Source organism: Notamacropus eugenii, chromosome 4, assembly GCF_028372415.1.
Source record: "Notamacropus eugenii isolate mMacEug1 chromosome 4, mMacEug1.pri_v2, whole genome shotgun sequence".
NCBI classification, from domain to species: Eukaryota; Metazoa; Chordata; class Mammalia; order Diprotodontia; family Macropodidae; genus Notamacropus; species Notamacropus eugenii.
In genome coordinates, this window is record NC_092875.1 from 65,382,549 (window position 1) to 65,405,402 (window position 22,854).

The 22,854-nt window shown below is 43.2% G+C and overlaps 1 protein-coding gene across 2 annotated transcripts in view; it reads left to right on the forward strand.

Annotated features, from left to right (window-relative positions):
• The first annotated feature begins 5,506 nt into the window (after positions 1-5,506).
• Positions 5,507-22,854, forward strand: part of ATP8B3 (ATPase phospholipid transporting 8B3) — an 84,815-nt gene continuing 67,467 nt past the window's right edge. Inside the window, exon 1 of one of the 2 annotated variants that reach the window (XM_072601538.1) lies at positions 5,507-5,952. The gene's annotated coding sequence lies outside the window, so the exon portion shown is untranslated. Of the gene's footprint in view, positions 5,953-6,016; positions 6,342-22,854 lie in introns of those variants that run through there. The other variant, XM_072601539.1, reaches the window with a different exon arrangement.

Sequence of the window (22,854 nt, forward strand, 5' to 3'; positions counted from 1 at the left end):
CAGACTCCCAAGGTAGCAAGATGAAATGGCTGAACTGTGGTTCCCTGAAAAGGGACAGACCATGCTAAGACATTCGCGTAACCTACAGGCATTTAGGTGCTACAAAGATGCTGACTTGGGGGTCAGGAAGACCTCAATTTGAGTCCTGCCTCAGACATGGACAGGTGGCTGCCCTTAACCTTGGTCTGCCTCAGTTTCCTCAACTGTAAAATGGAAATAATAATTACATCAAAGAGATCTTGTGAGGATCAAATGACATAACAGATGTTACGCTTTGTAAACTCTAAACCACTATATAAAAATTGTTGCTGTTATTATTTTTATTATCCATACCTTCTCCTTTGTGACTGTTCAGTATCTTGTAACATTAATTATGTTAATGACAGTTACAGATTTTCCTCACCCATTAATGGGCCTGCCCATTAGGGTCTTGATTAAATCTTAATTTAATTTAATTTAATTGTCTTAAATCTGCTTGATTAGGGAGATTTGTTTTGTAGGAAGGCCCAAACCTTTTGTTAATTTCTAATGCACTGTTACTCAACGGTTGTGATGCCCTCTGACTCTGAAAAGTGTATAAATACTCTGAGGCGAGGTTTTGTTTTGGGGCTTACTCATTGGAAGTGTTTCTTTGGTCAGAGGAGACTCTGGGTAGCCACTAAGGAGGCCTCCTCCCACTTTGAAAACCCAGATATTTTGCTTCTCTCTGGTAACTATGTATGTATGGTCAGATAGTTGGCTCTGTCTGTTGATCTGTGATGTATGTATTGCTTATGGTCAGGCAGGTGGAAGCCCTGTCTGTTGGTCTTTCTGTCTGTAATTTCTGCTTGTAATTTCTATTTGTATTTTCCCTGAAGTTCAGTGTGCTAACTTTCCCCTCTGAACTAAATGAATGATATATGTGCTTAATTAAAGTAGATTGTTGATCCCTCAAAAGTTGCTTTCCTTTTAGAAAAACAGATCCAAGAACCTGTACAATACGCCTTCCTGTGTTTTCCTGAGGTCTTTGCTGTTACACAGCTCTAAACTTTCTTTGAGCTCTAAAACCATAGGTGTTTTCCCCTTTGTGCTGGCAAATAACAGTTGTTTAATAGATGCTCACTCATGTAGAATCTTGTTCTTGTTGGGTCTGCCGTCAGGAAAGGGTGCCAGTGGTCACATTCAGACTGATGGAGGGACCCACTCTCCCTAGCTGTGTCCTAACCAAGCAAGAAGGCCAGTTTCTGCTTAACCAGGATTTCTTTGATGGATCTACTGCTGGAGGCCTTGGGACTCTGTTCCTACAGGAGAGAGATTTCTGTGCAGGCCCATTCTATTTTACTCCACCAGTCCAAGTTTGGCCTGGGGTGGGGAGATCAGGGGTCAGGAAAAAGTAGGCCCAAGGGCCAATGACTGAGAAATTGGAAACTGGACTTGGGAGTCTATTCAAGGTCCCAGACTGGGAAGTCTAGCCACTGATCTGGGAAGGTCCGTGGGGTTGGAGATAAGTTAATTTTAAGCCTAATTCTAGCCTCCCTGGACCCCTAATTCTACATGAACACACCTCTCCCTCTGCCCCCTCCAACCCTAGCCCCCATCTTCAGCCTTGCTGGCCAGGGTCCACAGTCTTGGCAGAAGGAGTCAATAGGTGGGTGAGCCCCAGGCTGGAAGCCTAGGGGGACTGGAGGTGGAGGGGGTGGAGATCACAGGATAAAGGCTCCTAACTTATTCCCAAGTCTCTGGACCATGTTGTTCTGGTGCCCACCTCCACTGGGCCTGAGGCTGACCCTGTAGAAGCTGAAACTGTGGGTGTTGAAAAGGACCTAAAAATATCATATAAAATTGTGCTGAGAGCATATGTGTGGGGGCTGGGAAGGTCACTCTCTTAAGCAAATCACAGGCTCTCAATTCTCTAAAATGAATAGATGATCTCCAGTGGTCTCTCCCTAATCCAGATCTAGCATCTTGTGATCCTTTGTTGTACAAATAGTAAAACAGTGAGAATGAAAATGCTTTCTAGGCTCATAGACTTATGGAGCTAGCAGGGACCATGGAGTTCAACCTCTTCCACACCCCCCCCCCCATTTTATAGGTGAGGAAACTGAGGTCAGAAGAGGGGCCAAGCTGAGATTCAAACTTAGGTCCTGTGCCTCTGAGGCTATACATCCAGTCAGACTCGAGTAGGGCTCCTTCACCTTTGTAGGGTCCTAGAGACTTTTAGCAAGCAGTCTGGTGAAGCCTGTCAACCCCATCTTGGAATCATGTTTTTAAATGCATAAAGTCGGATATGTTGACCTGAAAACTTGGTTAAAAAAAGGCAACAGGCTAAATGCATACATTTTATGATTTAATTAATTAATTGATCAATTCCCTATTAAAGACAATGGTAACATAATGCATTATGGAGCCAGAAATGTTGTGGCTGCCCAGTGCAGAAATCTTCTGGCTTATATACATTTCGCCGTGAGAAAGGAACTCTCCTAGTTGAACAAATCATAAATTCAGCAAGACAGGACAATTAACAAAGCAATGCCAGTCAAGTCTTGAGATTCCAAGCTGGGTAAACATATGTCTCAGGTGGTAAGGAAATCCCACCACTAGTAAGTGGCAGGCTTCCTACCCCAAACAGACAAGTGACACAGGAAAGGGCAAACAATGTTCAATAGAAACCCAGGATGCCTATTTTTTCCTTACCATTAATATGCCATAACATAGTATATGTCTATAGATAATAAGATACAAAGGAAAGTCCCATTATTCAAGATAGTGTCTTAGGTTAAAGGTCTCCCAAGGAATGCAGAGTCGGCCTTGGCTGGCTTTTGCTGACATAGGAAGAGGCACTCTCCGAGTTTACTTCAGAGAGAACAAAGAGATTATTCCAAAATTTTATATTAAACATTATCAGATACATAGGGTTACAAAGGAAACCAATTATACTGAAATACAGTTCTTAAAATAATAATAGTAAAACAAGGTGGGGGTGGGGAAGGAAGAAAAAAGAAATTTACATGATAACTTTGTTGCATATTTTAAAAGGAACAGCAAATTGTACATAGCAGATTTGCAGTTTCATGTACAACCATCTTTTTTTATAATATTAGGCTAGGGAAATTCTTGTTTTATTCCATTAATTAAAAATAAAATAAATGTTAAAAAAGACAGTCTCCCTACTTTTAGTCCCAGATTCCATCCAAGAGCCACCACAAGACTTTGTAGAGTGTAGGGCATTGTGTCAGGTTCTGAGGATACTTTCTTAACCTCAGGGAGCTTCTAGTCTGATCATAAATCAGCATAATACAAGGCTGAGAGGGGAGGCAAAGTTGTATTCACTCTGAATTAACCTGGAGTCCCCACGGAAGAGGGAAAAGGCCTGCTGGGGAGCAGAATCACAGAACCTGAGATTTGGAAGGGACCTCAGGGGTCATCTAGTCTGGTCTTTACGTGAAGGGAATTCTTCCTATAACATACCCTACAAATGGCTATCCAGCCTACAGTCCTTTAAGGAAGAGGAGTTTGCCCTGTCTTGGACCAGCACACTTCTTTCATTCCATATTCCATTTTCTGTCCCCCTATAATGATGGGGTTTGGCTTGCTAATTTCTAAGGTCCTGTCCAGCTCTGGTCATCCAAGCATCGCAGATATGGGGGATGAGTACTTTCACTGGACTATAGAGGGCACTGTTTGCCCAGTCTGGCCCAGAAGGAGCCTAGGAGTCATCTCAGCTGATTTGGAGAGGAAGGAGTAGGTTGCAGGGTCCCTAGGACCATTTGGTGATCAGAGTCTACCTTGTAGTCTTCTTCCTTCTTCTTAAACACTTGAGAACCAGGAGGCTTGGCCTGGAACTCAGCCCAGCCTAAGCTTCACGGCATCAGCATGTAACTTGAGCCCTTCATGTCTACCTGGCTGGGGAAGATGAGGGCCTGGCAAAGAAGAAGGTGGGGTCACCTTGTGCCTGGAGGCCAGAGCATTGCCCTACTCCTGGGTTCTGCCTACCCCCCAGGTGACCCTGAACTCAGTCACAAATGCCTGCCCAAGAGAGCAGAAGCATAAAGATGTGTTACTAGGCAGGTAGAATTATAGGTGTTTTCCTCTATTTGAGGAGCCAGGGCCTGCATCAGGGGGATGTGAAGGCTGGGGAGGGGGAGAGGGTGGGTAAGGATAACTAGGAAGCTGAGAGATGACACCCTTGTGGCTCCTGGGTTATCTCCTCCAGGAAGCCTGGATGTTCAGGATGCCTCAGCTTAGACTGACCAGAATCCTACCTTCTGAGCTGCACAGGGGCTCAAAGAATGTCAAGGCTGGAAGGGCCCTCAGGACACAATGTCAGAGATGGGAGGGCCCCTAGAACACAGAATATCAGAACTGAGAGGGCCCTGAGAACCCAGGATGCCCGAGCTGGGAGGAATCTCTTTATATGACAAAAGGAAAAACCAAGGCCCTCAGTATGAGTGGCCTTATCTACATCCTTTGACGCTATCCAGTGTTGCCTTATTCTTCAATTGTTCTGTTTGTGAATCCACAAACAGGCATCTCCACAACCTGAGCAGAAGGTCCAGGCATGAGCCTTAAGCCCCCTCGTCCCTCAGGCAGTTCATACATTCCGTGCACCTGGGACTTCTTAGTTCCTTATCCTTTCTCCCCCAGTGGGGGGCACTAGTGGGATCGCTCTTCAGTGGGATAGCTCACCTCAAGGAAATGTGTGTAGGGAACATTTGGCTGTGTGCTTCTGTCTCTCTGTTAGTAAGTGTATCTCCATATGTCTTTGTGTGTGATTCCGTGTTTGTGTCTCTGTGTCCAGTGTATGAGTTGTGCGCATGTCTGGTGTGTGTTTCTGTGTGTGTGTGTGTGTCTCAGCACATCTGGTATGTTTGTGTGTCTGCTGGATATCTGGCGTTTGTGTGTCCATGACTGCTGCTGTTGCTAGTCTCTCTCCTCTCTCACCTCTCCTCTCTCTTCTTGCCTTTTCTCCCTCTCTTCTTGCGTTCCCCTGCCTTTTTTTCCCCTCCCCTTTCTCTTCTCTTGCTCTCTCCTGTCTCCCTCTCTCCTCTCATTCCTCCCCTATTCTTTCTTCCTTTATCCTCTTTCCCTCTGTTCTCTCTTCTCTCCTTTCTCTCTCTCTTCTTCTGTCCCCTCTCCTTATCTTTTCTCTCCCCTCTCTCCCTCTCTTCTCTTTCCCCCTTCTTCTCTCTCTTTCTCCCTCTTCCCACCTCTCTGTCCTCTCTTCCATCTTCCCCTTCTCTCTCTCTCTTTTCTCTCCTCCCTCACATCTCCCTCTGTCTTCTGTTTCTACCTTCTTCTCTCTGTCTCTGTCTCCTTTCTCTCCTCTCTCTCTCTCCTCTTTCTCATTCTCTCTCTCTCATCTCTCCTCTCTCTGTGTGTCTCTCTGTTTGCCTCTGTCTCTGTCTGTCTCTCTCTCTTTCTGTCTCTGTCTCTCCTTTCTCTCCTACCTCTACATTCTCCTCTCTCTCTCTCTCTCTCTCTCTCTCTCTCCCTTTGTCTCTCTCCTTTCTCTCCTCTCTCCCTCTCTCTCCTCTCTCTCATTCTCTCTCTCCCGTCTCTCCTCTCTCTCTGTCTCTCTTTGTCTCTGTCTGTCTTTCTGTCTCTCTTTCTCTTTCTCTCCGTTCCTTGGGGCGACTCCGCTCCTAGGGCCCCGGGGCGCTGGGGGCGGAGCTGGAGCTCAGCCACAGCTGAGCCGAGCCAGCCCCTCCTCCTCCTCTTTTTCCTTCTCCTAACCCCTCCCCATCCTGCTTAAAAGTCCAGATGCCGCTTCGGCCCCTCCAGATGCTCCCCAGCCCGTCCGCTTCCCGGCTCCAAACCCCCGGTGCGGCGCCTCCTGGCCCAGGGGAGCAGGTGAGCGCCCGCCCAGTGCCGCCGCAAGCAGGCTGAACTCCTGGGCCTCCTCCCCAGGTGGTTCTGGGAGACGGACCGAGTGAGGGAAGGAAGGTCTACCCTGCCTCCTCCCAGTCCCAACAGGTGGGTCAAAATTAGAACGGATTGGGGTGAAAAGCAGCAGGGCAGGGAATGGGGAAGGGAGGAACTCCCTTGGCCCTCTTCCCAGACTTGGCCGTGTCCCCACCTGTCAGCAGGTGTCTCCTCTACCGACTTCAGTCCCAAGCACTGCCTTCATTCTCCAAGAGCGGATGGATTGGGCTGGAGGGAAGAGGGACTTCTTTCCACTTTTCAGATGGGAACACTAAGGTTCTGTCTCCTAAGCTGGAGATGCTGAGAAACACTATGATGGGAAAGAGGACTGCCTTTCTGCTTGGCCTTTGCTTCTGCTCAACTTGGCTTAGAAGGGGTGCCCAGCGGGATGCAGGGGGATGGGTCCTGGGCTGGCAGTATAATTCAGTAAGTGACCCCAGGTAAGTCCTTCCGTGATCCGGCCCTCAGTTTCCTTATCTGTAAAGCCTGTGGCTCACATGAAGGGATAAGAAGGTCTGAGGTTCTTGCTCTACCTCCCTAAGGAGGTAGTTTTTAAACTACTTGTTTTTTTAAAACAAGTTTTTAAAAATATTCTCATGTTTTTAGTTATCTCTCTTGGGCTTTAAGATGCCAGAGGATAGTGTGTGCCCTCTCTGCAGTATGTTCCCCTTCAAGCTTAAAGAGGCCCCCCAGTGTGTATTTGGGTTGCCAGGCTGATCTCTGTAAATCTGCCTCCTGCTCAGTGACCCAGGCTTCATGCCAAACAGCCCTACCAGTGCACATAGTGTGAACTCTGAGGAAAATGGTGCGCACAGAAGTCAAGAAATTTAGAATCAACAAGATTTTGAAGCTGGGAGGGATCGTCACACTGATGTTATCCAATTCCCTCATTTGACAGATGAGAAACAAGACCAGGGAGGTTAAAAAAGTTGTCCAGAGTCTTTGAGTGGCACGTGGCAGAGCCAGGGGAATGGGGGGTGACTGTATTCCACTGTTTGGACTTCTAGATTCAGGGTTCTTTCCATTGTACCATGCTGATCCTCTAAGGGCCCCCTAAGTCTGAGGTCTTAGGTTTTAAGGATAATTCCTACCCCTATGTTCCAAGGGCCCTCTCAGCTTTGACCCCCCCCGTTCTGAGAGCCCCCTCTCAGCTCTCACCTCCCATATTCTTCGAGCCCCCCCACCCCCAGCCCTGACCTCCCATGTTCTAAGAGCCCCCTCTCAGCTCTGACTTCCCATGTTCTTAGATTTCCCCCAGCCCTGACCTCCCATGCACTAAGAGCCTTCCTAGCTCTCACATCTTATATCTAAGGGCATCCCCTGCTCTCGGGTTCTATTAGGATCTGAGTATTTTGAAGTCTGTTGGCACTGAATCCCTTCTCCTATGTCCTCTGGCTGTCTCTTTGTCGCTCTTCTGCCCCTGAGGGATCACCATAGGAAGTGAAGATGTGAAGATGACAGGGGATCCTCATCTCCATTCCTGATTTCTGATGAGAGGGGTGTGTGTGTGTGTGTGTGTGTGTGTGTGTGTCTGTGTCTGTGTCTGTGTCTGTGTCTGTATCTGTGTGTCTGTGTGTCTGTGTCTGTGTCTGTCTGTCTGTCTGTCTGTCTGTGTCTGTATGGCTTCGGTTCAGATTGTTGTCTAAGAGCCTGGTTTATACTTACACTTCTAGGCTATTTTCTGAGTCTGCCTCTACTTTTCAATGTTACCTGCTGCCTCTCCCAACCTCCCCTCTTCTCATCCAGTCCCAGGGCCCCACTCTCACAGAGTACTCGGGAATCCTACTTTGGCCTGCCCTTCCCCACGGACAAAATGGACCCCAGGAAGTGGGGCAGGGGGTAAGATTATCTGGAGAACCCTTTGCTTTTCCCACAAGAAAGGAGCTAGCCCTCTGATGAAGGGGACTCAGGCAGGGGCAGCTTTTGGACAGGGAGCCTAAATGGGATGGTTTTTGAGGGGATTGCAGTGCTGACCCAGGGTTACAAGCTGGGCATCAGTGCTTCTGGCACCAACTCACTTTGGGATGCCCCTTCCCTTCTCTGTCTCAGACTTCTCATCTGTAAAATAAAGGGGCTGGACTAGAGGCTTTCTAGGGCCCCTCACATCCGCATTTTTAGAAAACATCTTTTGCTCCCTGAGTCTGGGTCTTCCTTTTTCTAAGTCTGCATTTCCTTCTCTTTAAAATTCGAAGGGTAAAACAAAGGCTGCTCCTGGGGTCCCATCCTCAGTTTGCTGCTCAAGTTGAGACAAGCTGACAAACTGATCTACCACTTGAACTAGAAAGAGGGTTAGGGAGGAGGAAAGGAAACTTTCCTCGAGGACTAGAAGAAGGTCCTTTTGGCAGGAACTTCAGAATACAGGAGGTCAGAGCTGGAAGGGTGCTTAGAACACAGGATGGCAGATCTAGGGGTGGGGCAAGAGGCCTTAGAATACAAGAGAATGGAATGTCAGAACTGGTATATAGCACGGATTATGAAAAATAAAAAGGACCGAAGAGTTCCAATAAATCCAAACCCTCCAGTTTCCAGGTGAGGAAACTGAGGCCCAGGGTGGGGGATGGGAGAAGTGACTTGCTGAAGATCATGTAGAAAGTTAATGGCTGAGCCGGCATGAGAAACCAAGTCCTCTGTTTCCAGTCCAGGGCTCCTTCTAGAATACTACCGTTCCTGGCTGGGCTCACTTGAACACAGTGGAATCCCAGAACTTCTTTTTTAGGGGCAGGTATCCAGACAGGACTTCATAAATATTTATTGCCTTGGAGAGAGGGTCACTCTGCATCTTAGGAGGGACCGTTCCTTTTGTTTCAGGTCACTTCCTATGACATTTTTTTGTGGGACCATGGGGACGTCCTTTTACCCTGTGGGCCTCCGCTTCCTCATCTATAAAATAGGCATAATAATTTGTATTGTTTAGCTCCCATGACTGTTGGAGGGAAAACTCCTTTTTGCAACCCTCAAAAAGTACTATATTAATATGATATTTTTATGTAAAATGCATTGTCAGCCTTACTGCGTTATGTAACTGTCAGCCATTAAAACAATGCAGGGGACATTCTCTCCATCGGCCTACCCTGTGGAAAGAAATGACCTGTGGGAGTGTATTTTTTTGCTCTCCATTAGGATACATCTTCAGCATTTTATTTCTGCTTTTTGCAGGGAATTCTAGCACCAGGCCTCACGCAGAAGAGGCACTTAGTGATTTCTTTAACTGAAATTCCCATCAGCTTTCACTCTTTGGACAGAAGTTTGCTCATTTGTAAACTTGTGATAAAAATGGCTTATCATACGCTTCCCATCCATCACCTCCGCAAAAAAGAACAATTATGATAACGACAGCGACAAACTATACCTCAGATTTCCAAAGCACTTTAAAGCTTGTCAGGGGCCGTACATAGAGGAGTCAGGAAGGCTTCCAACCCTCCCTACCTGTGTGACTCTGGTCAAGTCACCTACACTCTGTTTGCTTCAGTGTCCTTACCTGTAAAATGGAGATGATTGCAGTAGTGCCTGTTTCCCAGGATTGTTTTGAAGTTCCAATGAGATCATACTTGCAAAGCGCTTAGCACATTGTAGGGGCCATAAATGTTAACCATTATTATCTCATTGGATCTTCATAGCAACCCTGGGAAGCAGATGCAATGATCACTCCCATTTTACAGATGAGTGTAGTGCTTTCTCATATCTCTTTTCTGGGGCTGGGTCCCAGGGGGGGAATATGGCAGATAATGTCAGATTTTTCAATATCTTGATTTTGTTGGACTGATTTCTAAAGGGATGGCTCTCTAGTGAAAGGGGGAGACAGGGATAGACTGGGAAATATAGGTGACATAAACACAAAAGATAGAAATAAAATTTTATTTTAAAAGAATACCTGCCCTGTTTATCTTGCAGGGCTATGGTCGATAGAGACAGTATTGGTCCAAGGAATTCCCTGATCAACTTGATAAGTTTGGGGTGGAAGGACTGGGAACCTTTGGAATTTTGGAAAATATAGCAGCCAAATGAGAGGTTGCTTTTGTTAGGCATAGGAAAGACACTTTTTGATATCTGTGTGTGTGTGTGTGTGTGTGTGTGTGTATGTGTGGTCATGGGTGGGGAGGAGTTGTTTGGGGAGAGCAGAAAGGGAATTAATTCTGACTTCCTGATTTTGCCAGGGTACCAACCTTGTCTGCATACCACCTTGTTCACCTATCATCCTTCTTCTTTCTTCCCCCCATTAGTCTGTGCTTGTTCAGCGGCATGGAAAACTTGGCTCTGAGTGTGCTAAACTGGGGGTGAGGAGGTGGGGGGGTGAATTGTTTGGATCACTCAGTCAGCAAGCATTTATTACGTATTTATTTTGTACCAGATACTATGTTAGGCACTGAGTCCCTACCTTCAAGGTGCTTACACAATATCTGGGAAGGGGGGTGGAAGAGTTTTTATATATGCATATATATATGTATATGGGTATGTATGATATGTATCTATGTATATGTATATACACATGTGTGTATATATGTATACACATGTATATATACACATACATATATGTACATTACCATATGCATATATTTAAATTATTTCTTTATTTTTTTTAGCCTTCTTTTCTTTTTAAATTTTGACTTCCAAATTCTCTCCTTCCTTACCTCTCCCCCATCCACTGAGAAGGCAAACACCATATCAATTATACATGTGAAATCAGACAAAACATATTTTCATATTATCCACATTAAAAAAAAACAAGAAAAGTAAAGTAAGTGAGGAAATTACACTTCAGTTTGCCCTCAGAGTTCTCCAGTTCTCTCTCAGGAAGTGGATAGTATTTTTTCATCATGAGTGCTTTGAAATTGTCTTGTATTATATTGGTCAGAATAGCCAGGTCTTTCACAGTGGATCATCATTCCAACATTACTGTTACTGTGCACAATGGTCACCTGGTTCTTCTTATTTTACTTTGTATATAAGTTCATATAGCTATTGCCGTGTTTTTCTGAAACTACTGCCTTTGTCATTTGCTGTAGCACAAGAGTATTCCATCACAGTCATGCTACAACTTGTTCAGCCTTTCCTCCAATTAATGAGCATTTCTCCGATTTCCAATTCTTAGTCACTACTCAAAGAGCTGCTATAAATATTTTTGTACATATAGGTCCTTTTCTTTTCTGTTTGATCTCTTTGGGATGTAGACCTACGCATGGTGTTGCTGAGTCAAAGGATATGCAGCATTTTATAGCCCGTGGGGCCATTTTTCAAATTGTTCTCTAGAATGGTTGGACTAGTTCACCACACCAATACTTCATTAATGTATCTATTTTCCCTTCATCTCTTCCAGTTGCCTTTTCTGATAGGTATGGGGTCATACCTCAGAATTATTTTTTTTTGCATTTCTCTAGTCAATAGTGATTTAGAGCATTTTTTTCATATTACAATAGATAGCTTTGATTTCTTCTTCTGAAAACTGCCTGTTCATATCTTTGACCATTTATTAAATGGAGAATGGTTCTTATTTTTACAAATTTGACTCAGTTCTATACTCAGAATATATTTGAGAAATGAAACCTTTATCAGAGAAACTGTAAAAATTTTCGATATTACTGCATTGTCTATGGTACCTTTTAGCAAAATGTAGTTTCCCTGATTATCTCTTAATTAGCTTTATTTTTGCTTTTGCTTTGTCTGAGATAATAATTGCTACCTCTGCCTTTTTTAAAAATTTCAGTTGAAGCATGTGAGATTCTGCTCCAGCCCTTTGTTCAGCTCTGTGCTTGTCTCTCTGTTTCAGGTGTGTCTCTTGTAAATAACAGATTGTGGGATTCTGCATTCTGCTATCCTCTTTCTTTTTATTGGTGAGCTTATTCCATTCACATTCACAGTTATGATTACAAAGTACTGTTTTTCCTTTTATCCCATTTTCTGCTGTTCCTTCTCTCTTTTTATCCTGTCTCTCCTCAGAAGTCTATTTTGCCTCTAACCACTACTCCTTTTTATCCACCCTCCCTTTTATCATCCCTTGTACCTTTCTATTATCCCTTTCCCTTCTTGTTTCCCTGTTGGGTAAGTTAGATTTCTGTACACAACTGAATGTGTATACATAGTCTTCCTTCTTTCAGCTAATTCCAATGAGAGTGAGAGTCAAGCACACTTCCCTGTAAAAACTCTTGCTTTCATGCTTCTATCATGGGAGAGGAGTTTTTAAGCATATTCTGCAAAGGATTCAAGATATGTCTATTATGGGCTTGTTGGGTACAAGGCAATGGTTAGACGCCAGGGATACAAAGAAACAAAATGGTCCCTACCCTCAAGGAGCTTATAATCTTTTGTGGGAACAGAGCAAGGGAGAAGTAAGTAAGTACAATTATTTACAAGTGGATACAAAGTTCAATCAAGAGGAATAGAGGGCTAGTAACTGGGTGGGGGGTGGGGCGGAGAATGAGAAAAGGTATCTTGTAGGAGGTGGCTCTTGAATTGTGCTCGAAGGAGGCAAGGAGTCTAAGTGGTAGAGGGAAGGAGGAGATGAATTTTAGATTACTTCTGTAGTCCTTATGGCTTTGGATCTGCCAACGTTTTTCAAGAGCAGTGGAATCCTCCTCATTCAAAGTCTTCCAGAGGAGACTGGATAATTATTTGTAGGGTATATTGTTAGGGAGATTTCTTGTTCAGGTATGGGTTGAACTGTTGAGGTCCTTTTAAACTAAGAAAATATGGATGTAAATGTGCCTGAGTGTATACATGTGTGATGTACAGAATCAGGTTTAAGCTCTTTCTATTCTGGTGAAACTGACTTATGTGCTTTTCCTTAGGTGATATTCATTTTCCACCTTTTGTGCCTTTGGCTAGCCCGTTTCCTATGCTTGAAATATTATCTCTCCTCACCTCTGCTTCTTGGAGCTAAAGCTGTACTAAGACTTTTGGGACACCCTATATTTTTGGGTTTGTTTACTTATGTTCACGTTGTTTCTGCCAGTAGAATATAAGATCCTTGAGGGCAGGAACTGTTGCATGTTTATTTTTGTGTCCCTAATGCTTAGTACAGGGTAGGCTAGGGAGAGAGACTGGAACTATGATTTCACTGATATAGAGAACTCTTTGATGGAGAAATTACCTCTATCAGTTCAGATAGGCACTGTCTATGTAACTTATAATCTTAGAGACATAATAAATGCTTACTGAATTGAAGCTCTCTCTTTGTGGCTGCTTGCCCAGCGTACACAGATGGTGGTTTGGGATACTCCTTTCCTGATGTTGGAAGGATGGCTTCAGGTAGAAACTGAGGGCTGAAAGGCCCCATGGAATCCAGCCAGCATGTGTTTACTACGTACCCAACCAGGTGCCCTTCTTGGATCAAAAGGAAGTGGGATTCCTATTTCCTATTTCCTGTTTTTAAGGTGTTTACGTTCAATTATGTTCAAATATGAGAACCTGACAAGAGAATAAAGAATGAGAGCTGACAGATTACAAGTGGGACCACAAGTGAGTGCACTAGGAGCTTGGTGGAGGAGAGGAGAGATCACTGGAGGTAAGTGGTAAGGGAGTGTTTCATGGGCAAGGCAGGGATAGGCAGGGGTGAGGATCCTGCAGCCTCGAGACCACTCTAGGTCCTTGAGTGTGGCCTTTTGACTGAGTCCGAGTTTTACAGAACAAATCCTTTTATTAAGGGGCTGGGACTCAGTCAAAAGGCCACACTCAAGGACCTAGAAGGCCACATGAGATTTCGAGGCTGCAGGTTCCCTGACACTGGGCAAGGTTTGGAGGAGCTGGTGGGAGACCAAAGGGTCTTCCACACAAGTGATGTATAAGCAAAGGTGTGATCTATGATGTTGGGGTCAGAGTTGAGAGGGGCTGTGTAACCCATCCCTTAGAGTCTAATCTCCACCCCCTCCCAAGGGTAGCAGATCTCTGAACTTAAAGTGTGGAGAAGTTGGATCAAGGTGGGAAGGAACAATCAACCTTTGTGTGGGACAAGTGGCAGGTGTGCTGGTGGGTCATTAGTTCCCTAGAATGGGCTGTAATACGGTTACACATGTGACCTAAGGCACTTCCAGTGAATTCAGGTGTCTTTGAGTCTTAGAGCCAATGGAGAACCAATAGGGGAAGAAACATGTCCTTCTCAATGTTAGCTCCTGGGAGAGACTCCCCCATCACCCCACTCTACATAGCTCTGTCTTTCTTCTTCCACCAAGCTTTAAGTGCTGAGTTTTTAGTAGATTTTTAGGGGTAATTCAGCCTAGACAAGGCATCATGGCAGAGAGTCAAAGAGACGCTGGATTTGGAGTTAGAAGACCCAGGTTAGAAGATGTTGCCTCTGCTGCTTTCTGTCTGTAGGAGATTGGGCAGTTGGCTTTCCATCTCTGTACCTCAATTTCTTCATCTGTAAAATGAAAGTATTGGGCTTGATAATCACAGATATGTCTTCTGGCCCTACATTCTCTGGTACCATAAAGAGTTTCTTTCTGAATCTTCCCCACCTATTCCTGGCTAGAGCCACCATTGCCAACATATTCCAAAAGATACACAAGATGAGCAAAGCCTCAGCTTGGACAGGTCATTTAATCTCCTTTGGCCACAGCTTCCTCATTGGTCAAGTGAGGGCTAGTCTCTGAGATCTCTTTCAGCTCTAGATCTATGATACTGGCCTCTGTGGGGTTGCCCAATATCTGTGTATGCGGGCCATCACTTTAAGAAACACACACATCAATGTCATGGATGTCATTCAGGTGTCACCTGAGCAAAAATAGAGTTAACTGCCAAGCACGTAGGCTGGTGGCCCCACAGATCTGTTCTTAAGAACCATTCGAACTTAAAATATCAGAGCTGAGAAGGACTTTAGAACAGAGGATGTCAGAACTTGGAGGGTCCAAAGAAACCATCAGAGCTGGGAGGGCCCTTAGAATACAAGACATCAGAGCTGTGAGGGCCCTTTGAATACAGGGTGTCAGAGCTGAGAGGGCCCTTAGAACCCAGAATGTGAGAACTGGGAAGACCCTTAGAACACAAGATGTCAAAGCTGGGAGGGCCCTTAACTGAAATGAGATCCAGTCATTTTAAGGGTAAGGTAACTGTAGCCTAGCAAAGGGAGGTCATTTGCCCAAGGTCACATAGGGTGTAAATGATCAAGCCAATAGGTAATCAATACCACCAGTCAGTGTATATGGTCAGTGCCATGTAAGTAGAACGGACAGGGTTGAGGAAGCTCAGTGAAAGGAGACAGATCTTCACAGGATGCTGAGACTTGGCCTGGTCCTGGAAAGATGGAGAGGATTCAGCCATGTGGATAAGAAGGGAGGAGAGACCTTTAGGTGGGGAACTGAGGTAGAGAAAAGGGAATGTCATGTAAGGGACGGTGAGACCTTTTTGTCCAGACCCCATGGTGTCCCATGGTAGGGGATAAGGTGGAAGAAATCAGGTAGAGAAGGACCTCACAGGCAAAGCACATTGGGAGCTCTTGGTGGTCCTTGGTTGCTGAAAGGGCAATCAGAGCTAAGTTTTAAGATGATAGATTTTGCAGTGTGTGCAGGTGCAGGTGTAGGAAATAGACCAGTTACTTTGGTTCCTAGTGATCCAGGGTACCTAGCCTCAGTTTAGGCCCTGCAACCTTACCTTCTTTCTGGCCTTAGCCTTTTCTCTGGCCTTCGCAGGAGTCCTTGCAACTTGGTTTATGTTTCTTCATTACCTTCGTGATGAGTGAAGACAGCGTAGCCTGTGGATGGAACTCTGCCTCCCCTTGCTCCCTGGTCCTTTGTCTCTCCTTGCTCCTGCTTCTTAGTTAGACTCCCCTTTGATCCCAGGGGGATGTTCTCCCTGCCCTCTATTGTCTCAGGTCCTAACCACAGTCAGAGGTTCTGTGGGATTATCCGTGCTGAAAAGCCACTGTCTCACCAGCAGCTAACTCCAACCCACCTTGTCCCAGGTTTCTTCTTCTGTAGTAATTCCTAATCTCCAGATAACAATAATTTGCTTTTGTCTGTCTTAAAAGAAAGTTTCATTGATGTCTTCTCTTTTTTTATTTAATATCAAAGTCATTTCTGGAAATGCCACCCTCTTTCCTACCCCACCCAAACCGAACCTCTCTAACAAAGAGAAACAGTTAAGACAAAACACCCAATTTCAATGACTTCATCTGTATACGACATTCTGCCCTAGTATTGTGCCCCTACCTTTCTGCTGAAAGGAAGGCGGCATGTTTTTTATCATGTGTTCTATAAGATCATTATTTGTTTTTTAGTTTATTAAACGACTCACTTTTCTTAGAGCTTTTTGAATTTGAAACAGTCCTGGAAAGTTAAATCCCAGTACACTTATCCACATTTTAAAGCTCAGCAAATGGGAGCTCACAGGGGTTAAAATGGCTTGTCTATGGCCACACAGCTAGTAAATCAGGTTTCCAACCCAGGTTTTCTGACTCCAAGTCAAGCACTCTTTTTACTAACTCAGACTACCTCTCAGATGTGGGCTGAGGATAATTACAAGCCGATTAGCCTCCAGGTGATTCTGCCCTGTGGTCTTCTGGGTTAAGGTTCAGACAAGAGCTTGGGCTCATAGGATCACAGATTTAGCGCTGGAAGGAACTTCAGGAAACATCTAGTTTTGCTTCCTCATTTTATAGGGGAAGAAACTAAGTCCCAGAAAAGGCAAGTGACTTGCCTGAGATGATGCAGGTTGTAAACGACTGAGTTGAGATTGGAATCCAAGTCCTCTGCCTTCAAATCTAGCCCTGTGTTTCCCTCCAGAACATTGGCCCCCTGTTCCCATGCTTGGCTTCCTGTAGGCCTGTAGGCTTAGTAGGTAATAATAAACCTTTGGGGAGTTGATTTGGAGTTAGCTCCAGGGCCTGGATTCAGATTCCAGTTCTCCCATCTACTGTCTTTTTTCCCTTGGGCATGTCCCGCCCCCCTCTGAGATCCATTTTCTAGATCTGTAAAATAAGGAGGTTAGACCAGCCTAGGGTCCATACACTTGTTTTTAAAAAATATTTTGGTAACTGTATTTCTGTAGAATTGCTATTTTTTGGTAATCCTCTACATTTTATTTTATGCGTCTAAAATGTTATTCTGTGAAAGGAGTCTTAGACCCAAGGAACCCAAGAGGCAAAAGTGGAGGAAAATTCCTATCTAAGGTCCTTCTAGCTCCTTCTGGTTCTGAGTCTTATGACTTTGTTTGTATGAAGAGGCAGCTGAAAGGGCCCTTAGAATACAGAATGTCAGAGCTGGGAGGGTCTTTAAAATATGAAATGTTAGAGCTGAGAGGATCCTAAGAACATAGAATGTCAGAACTGGGAGATCCCTTGGAGACTATTATTCAGATGGGGAGGAATAAGTCTTAAAGAAGGGAAGGGCTTTGTCCAAATTCACGCAAGATTATTGATCCCAGAATCTGAGCTCCTTGGATGCCTGGTATTGGGGTCAGTAATTTACATGTCATTCACTGATCCCATCCCCCATGCCTTTCTCCACTTCCTGAATAGCCTCTTTGTCTCAATGGAAGCCTGGAAAGCTCCAGAGGAGACATGGATGGAAAAATACTCCTACAGGCTGTTGGTGGGAAAGTCTCCAGGAAAATCATAATAACATTGCTTGCCCTTCACTTTGAAGCTTCCACAACGAAAGCCCTCACAGAATTTGAAAACAGAGACAAAATGGATATATTATTGAATGTAATTTAAATCTTAGAGGCACAGCTAAGCAATATATGATCAGAAAACAGAACATGACTGTTTGCCTGGGTTGCAACAGCCAGCCAGAGTGTCTGGAGCCTCTCAGGAGCAAAAGGCTGCTGGAGGTCACAACCCTGTAGTAGAAGAAGGTTTCTGAACCTAGGGTCTATGAGCTCGTGAGTAATTAAAAAAAATTTTTTTTGATAGCTGCAGTTCAATGCAATTAGTTTTCTTTATAATCCTTTGCATTTAAAAACAAGCCAACATGATTCTAAGAAGAGGTCCATAAGCTTCACAACACATCAAAAAATATGAGGAGCACCTTCAGTGTAGTGTAAGCTACTAAAAGGCAGAATCTATTTCCTTTTTCTCTTTCTATCCCTAAAAGCCTGGCACATAGTAAGCGCTCTGTAAATTCTTGTTGAATTGCATTGCGCTGCTCAGTTTCTAGATCATGTGAGTAACAAGATGGAGCACTAGACAGTTTCTCTGATTCCCATGATCTCTCAGACCTCTCCAAAACAGAAACTTTGTACCAAAGATAAAAAAAAACTTCAACAGTCTTCATGGTTTAGAGACACACAGAATTAACTATGAAGTGATGCTCAGTGATTCTGAGCTCACTCACCTCTCATGCTATTGGCAGCAAAGCTCCATGAGCAGACCCAAGGACCCTATACAGACTTATAAACCCATCCTGGTCCCTTTCCTCCTTCTTTCCAGTGCTGTGGAAACTCCAGATCCAGGCTGCTTAAATTTGCCTATGTTGCAACAGCCAGTCAGCAAAGTTGTAGCCTTTAAGAAGCAAAAGGGTGATAGAGGCCACAACCCTGTAGCTCTAGTGCTGTAAAGTTCTATACTGCCAGTGTGAGTGCCAGCATAAGGGTAGTAGCTCTCTGAACCAGCTCAGATGCACAACAGGCTACCTGAACAGGGCAGCCCTCTGAACTTCTGGGGTCAAGTCTGGGAACTAAGGAACAGAGGGAGCTGGAAAAAATAACATGTATGTGGGAGGCTGTGCAGCACTCCACTAAAGCTGAGGGAAAGAGTACAGCATCCAGTTGGGGGCAGTTCTTATCATGAAGCAGAGACCTAGGTTGGTGAACTGTGAATCTGGCATGGGAGAAGGCAAGTACACTTTGAGATTTAGCCCCTGAGGAAACTACCATCAGAAAGGTTATATAGAGTGAGCCCGTAAATTGGGGAAAATCAGGAGGAAAATGAAGATCGAAATTATCAAAGATCTCAGGAAGAAGAAAACTTAAAGACCTTGAATATAAGGCAGATAAATCAATAGGGAAAACATTAACAACAGAAGGGAATATAACCACCAAATCTAATGGCTTAGTTTAGGCATCTAAGAATAAATACTGCAAAACAAAAGAATATGATCCAATGCTTGATAAGGCAGAATCCTGTGGAATGTGAGGAGAACATACCACAACATACTGTCCCTGAGTGATTCAAAAGAGAAATGAGAGTGATGAGAGAAGAATTTATAAACTTCACAGCAAAAATAATGGCCTGAATAGAAAAAATGGAGTCTACAATTTCACTTATGAAATGAAAGCAAGATAATTGGGAATGCAGATGCACAGAAGTGAAGGACAGTCTAGAAGAAGCAAAGCAGACCAAAAAGAAAAGTCAATAACTGTTTTTTTCTTGCTTACTATGCAAGAAAAAAACTGATCTTGAAGACAGAGATGCATAGAGTTCATCTAACAGAACCAAAAATCTTAAACACCATAATGCAGAGAATAGTAGAAGAGAACTTCCCAGAACTTCTGAAAATAGAAAATGAGATACAGTTGAAAGAATTGATAAATCACAAAATACCCAAAGCTGCAAATTCCTGCATTTAGTGATTAAATTGAACAATTCAATTCAGAAACACTAAGTTCTGCATTTGATCAGTTAAAAGAATTCCAAATACAAAGGAAAGAAATTTTGAATAATACAAGACTATTCTGCAATCAACAGAACATGTAAGAGGTAATGGAATGATGTCTCCTGTTTTGAATATTAATTTATTTGTTTTTAGTTTTTTACAATTACTTCCATAAGTTTTAGATTTTCTCCCCCTCCTTTCCCCCTTCCTCCCCGAGATGGCATGCAATCTTATATGAGTTCTACACATGCATTCTTATTAGCCATATTTTCACATTAGTCATGTTGCATAGAATAATCAAAACAAATGAGAGAAACCATGAGAAAAACCAGAACAAAACAAAACATGATACAAGAGAAAATATTCTGCATTCTGATCCTATAGTTCTTTCTCTGGATGTGGATGGTATTTTGCTTCAAGAGTCCTTTGGGAATGTTTTATGTCCTCAAGCTCTGCATTGCTGGGAAGTGCTAGTTTTACCAGAAATAATCCTCGCACACTGTGACTGATACTGTGTACAATGTTCTCCTGGTTCTACTAATTTCACTCAGCATCACTTCATGTAAGTCCTTCCAGGCCCTCTGAAGTTCTCCTGTTAATCATTTCTTATAATAGTGTTCCATTACATTCATATACCACAACTTGTGTAGCCATTTCCCAATTGATGGGTATCCCCTCAATTTCCAGTTCTTTGCCACCACAAAGAGAGCTGCTATAAATATTTTTGTACATGTAGGATCTTTTCCCATTTTTATGATCTCTTTGGGATACAGTCCTAGAAGCTGGGTCAAAGGGTGTGCACATTTTTGTAGCCCTTTGGGCATAGTTCCAAATTGTTCTCCAGAATGGTTGGATCAGCTCACAGCTCCACCAAAAATGCATTAGTGTTCCAACTCTCCCACATCTTCTTCAACATTTATCATTTTTCTGTTTTATCATGTTAGCCAATCTAATAGGTGTGGTACCTCAGAATTGTTTTGATTTGCATCTCTCTAATCAATAGTGATTTAGAGCATTTTTTCACATGACCATAGATAGCTTTAATTTCTTCCTCTGAAAATTGCCTGTTCACATCCTTTGACCTTTTATCAATTGGGGAATGACTTGTATTCTTGTACATTTGACTCAGTTCTCTATATATTTTAGAAATGAGGCCTTTATCACAGACACTATTTGCAAAAATTCTTTCCCAGTTTTCTGCTTCCCTCCTAATCTTGGTTGCGTTTGTGGCTTTGTTTGTGCAAAAACTTTTCAATTTAATGTAATCAAAATTATCCATTTTGCACTTCATAATGTTCTCTATCTTTTATTTGGTCAAAAATTTCTCCATTCTCCATAAATCTGACCAATACACTATTCCTTGCTCCCCTAATTTGTTTATAGTATCGGTCTTTATACCTAGATCATGTATGTATCCATTTGGACTTTATTCTTGTGTACAGTGCCAGGCATTGGTCTATGCCCAGTTTCCACCTCCCTATTATCCAGTTTTCCCAGCAGTTTTTGTCAAACAATAAGTTCTTATCCCAGAAGCTGGGGTGGAGTGATGTCTTCTAAAGAGCAATAAATCTCAAGAAGTAATCCAGGATGATCTACACTGCAAATCTGAGCTTAATGATAAATGAAAGAAGATGAATGTTCAAAAATAGAGGCATTTAAAACATTTGTAGAAAGAAAACCCAAGAAATTATTTGCTTCTTGAATATTTGAAATAATAGAAATGCAGGAGGAGTGAGCAGGAGCAAAGGACAGCAACAGCAGTGGAGTAACAGCAGAGAGATCTTTCTAAACGTACACAAGGAGACAGGGGTAAAGGCAAACATCTGGTGGAGGGAACAGTGAAAAGATGGTCATGGAGCATTATGGAGACACCCTGACTACAAGTGAATCAAAAATATTTTCCAGGATTACATTACAGCATGGGGAGGGTATATGAAAGGGGAGAGGCTAACAGGGAGAAAAGAGAGGAATGTGTGATATGTCAGGGTAAAATTAAGGACTAGCAATGAGAGGAAGGTGACCTCTGTGGTTTAAGAAATTGAAGAACCCGTAGGGGAGTGAGTGAGTTGGAGAGGGGTGAGAATTGAAAAGACAGAGAAAGGAAGGAGGTCTTGCTTTAGTTGTGGGAGGAGGTTCCACTGATGAATGCTCCCATGGAGGAGGAGAGATGGTCTGTGAAGGAAGATGCTGACTGTGGCCAGAGAGATTTGGTGCTTGGAAAAGTCTACTTATTCTGCCTGGAGAGAGGGGAGTTGGAACTCCTAGGGGCAACCAGCAGTTGGGGAAGTAGAAGAATATGGACCCAGGGAGGGTCTAGATCAGTGGCTACATAATCAGGGGCATAGTGGAGGAGGGGCCCTATCATGGAGCATGCCCTGTCTGACACCTACCACAATTGATATTGTTCTGGGAATAAGACAGGCAAGCTCTATTAGGCAGTGGCAGAAACTTCCTAAAAGGTATGAGAATAAAGAGAGAGAAACCAGATAATTATAGGGGCAAGAATAAGAGAATGAGGGTCTTGACTGGGCAGAGATGATGAATAACGAAGAAAGGAAGACAAATCGCTTTTGGAAAGAGGAGAAAAAACACAAAAAAGAAAAATTAAATCAATGAACAGGACTAGTTGAAGAGGGAAATCTACTTGACTGATAGGAAAAAAAGGGGTGGAAAAATTTTTACATTTCAATAAAAGCAGGAGAGAAAAAGGAATCAAGAAGTAAAACCCCAAAGAAAAAGGGGTAATAAACTAAAGGAGAGGACTTCGGTGAGGGGAAGAGGGCCAGAGAGTACAGTAATGCCTTAAAAAAAAAGATTAAGGTAAGAGAGTACTGTGGTTATAACAAAAGAAGGGGAAAAAAATCTTGAAAAAAAAAAGTTCCAATATTAGAAACAGATGGAGGAAATAGAAACTTAACTCTCATAACTTTCAATACAAATGGATTAAACAATCCAATAAAATGAAAAAGAGTGACAGGCTGGCTAAGAAAACAAAGCTCTACTTACAAGAAACACATTTTTAAAAAAAGTCATGCACAAAATAAAGCTGAGGAAGTAGAAAAATTTATTATGTATGAAGTAAATCCAGAAAAGCAGGTGTTGCAATCATGTTATCTGACAAAGCAAAAATAAACATTTAAAAATAGAAAGGAATAAATGTGGAAAGTACATTATACTGAAAGGAACCATAGATAATAAATCAACATCAGTAATAAACTTATTCCTTAGCATCCAAATTGCTAAAGAAAACATTATCTGCCCATAGAAGACACAAATAGTAACACAAGAACGGAGACTTCAATACCCCTTTCTCAGTTTTGGAGAAGTCTAACAGAAGGATAAACAAAAGGGAAAATATGGAACTGAACAAATTGCTGGAGAAACTAAAGTTAAAAGACTTATGACATCTTCAAAATGAAAGAGCAAAAGAATA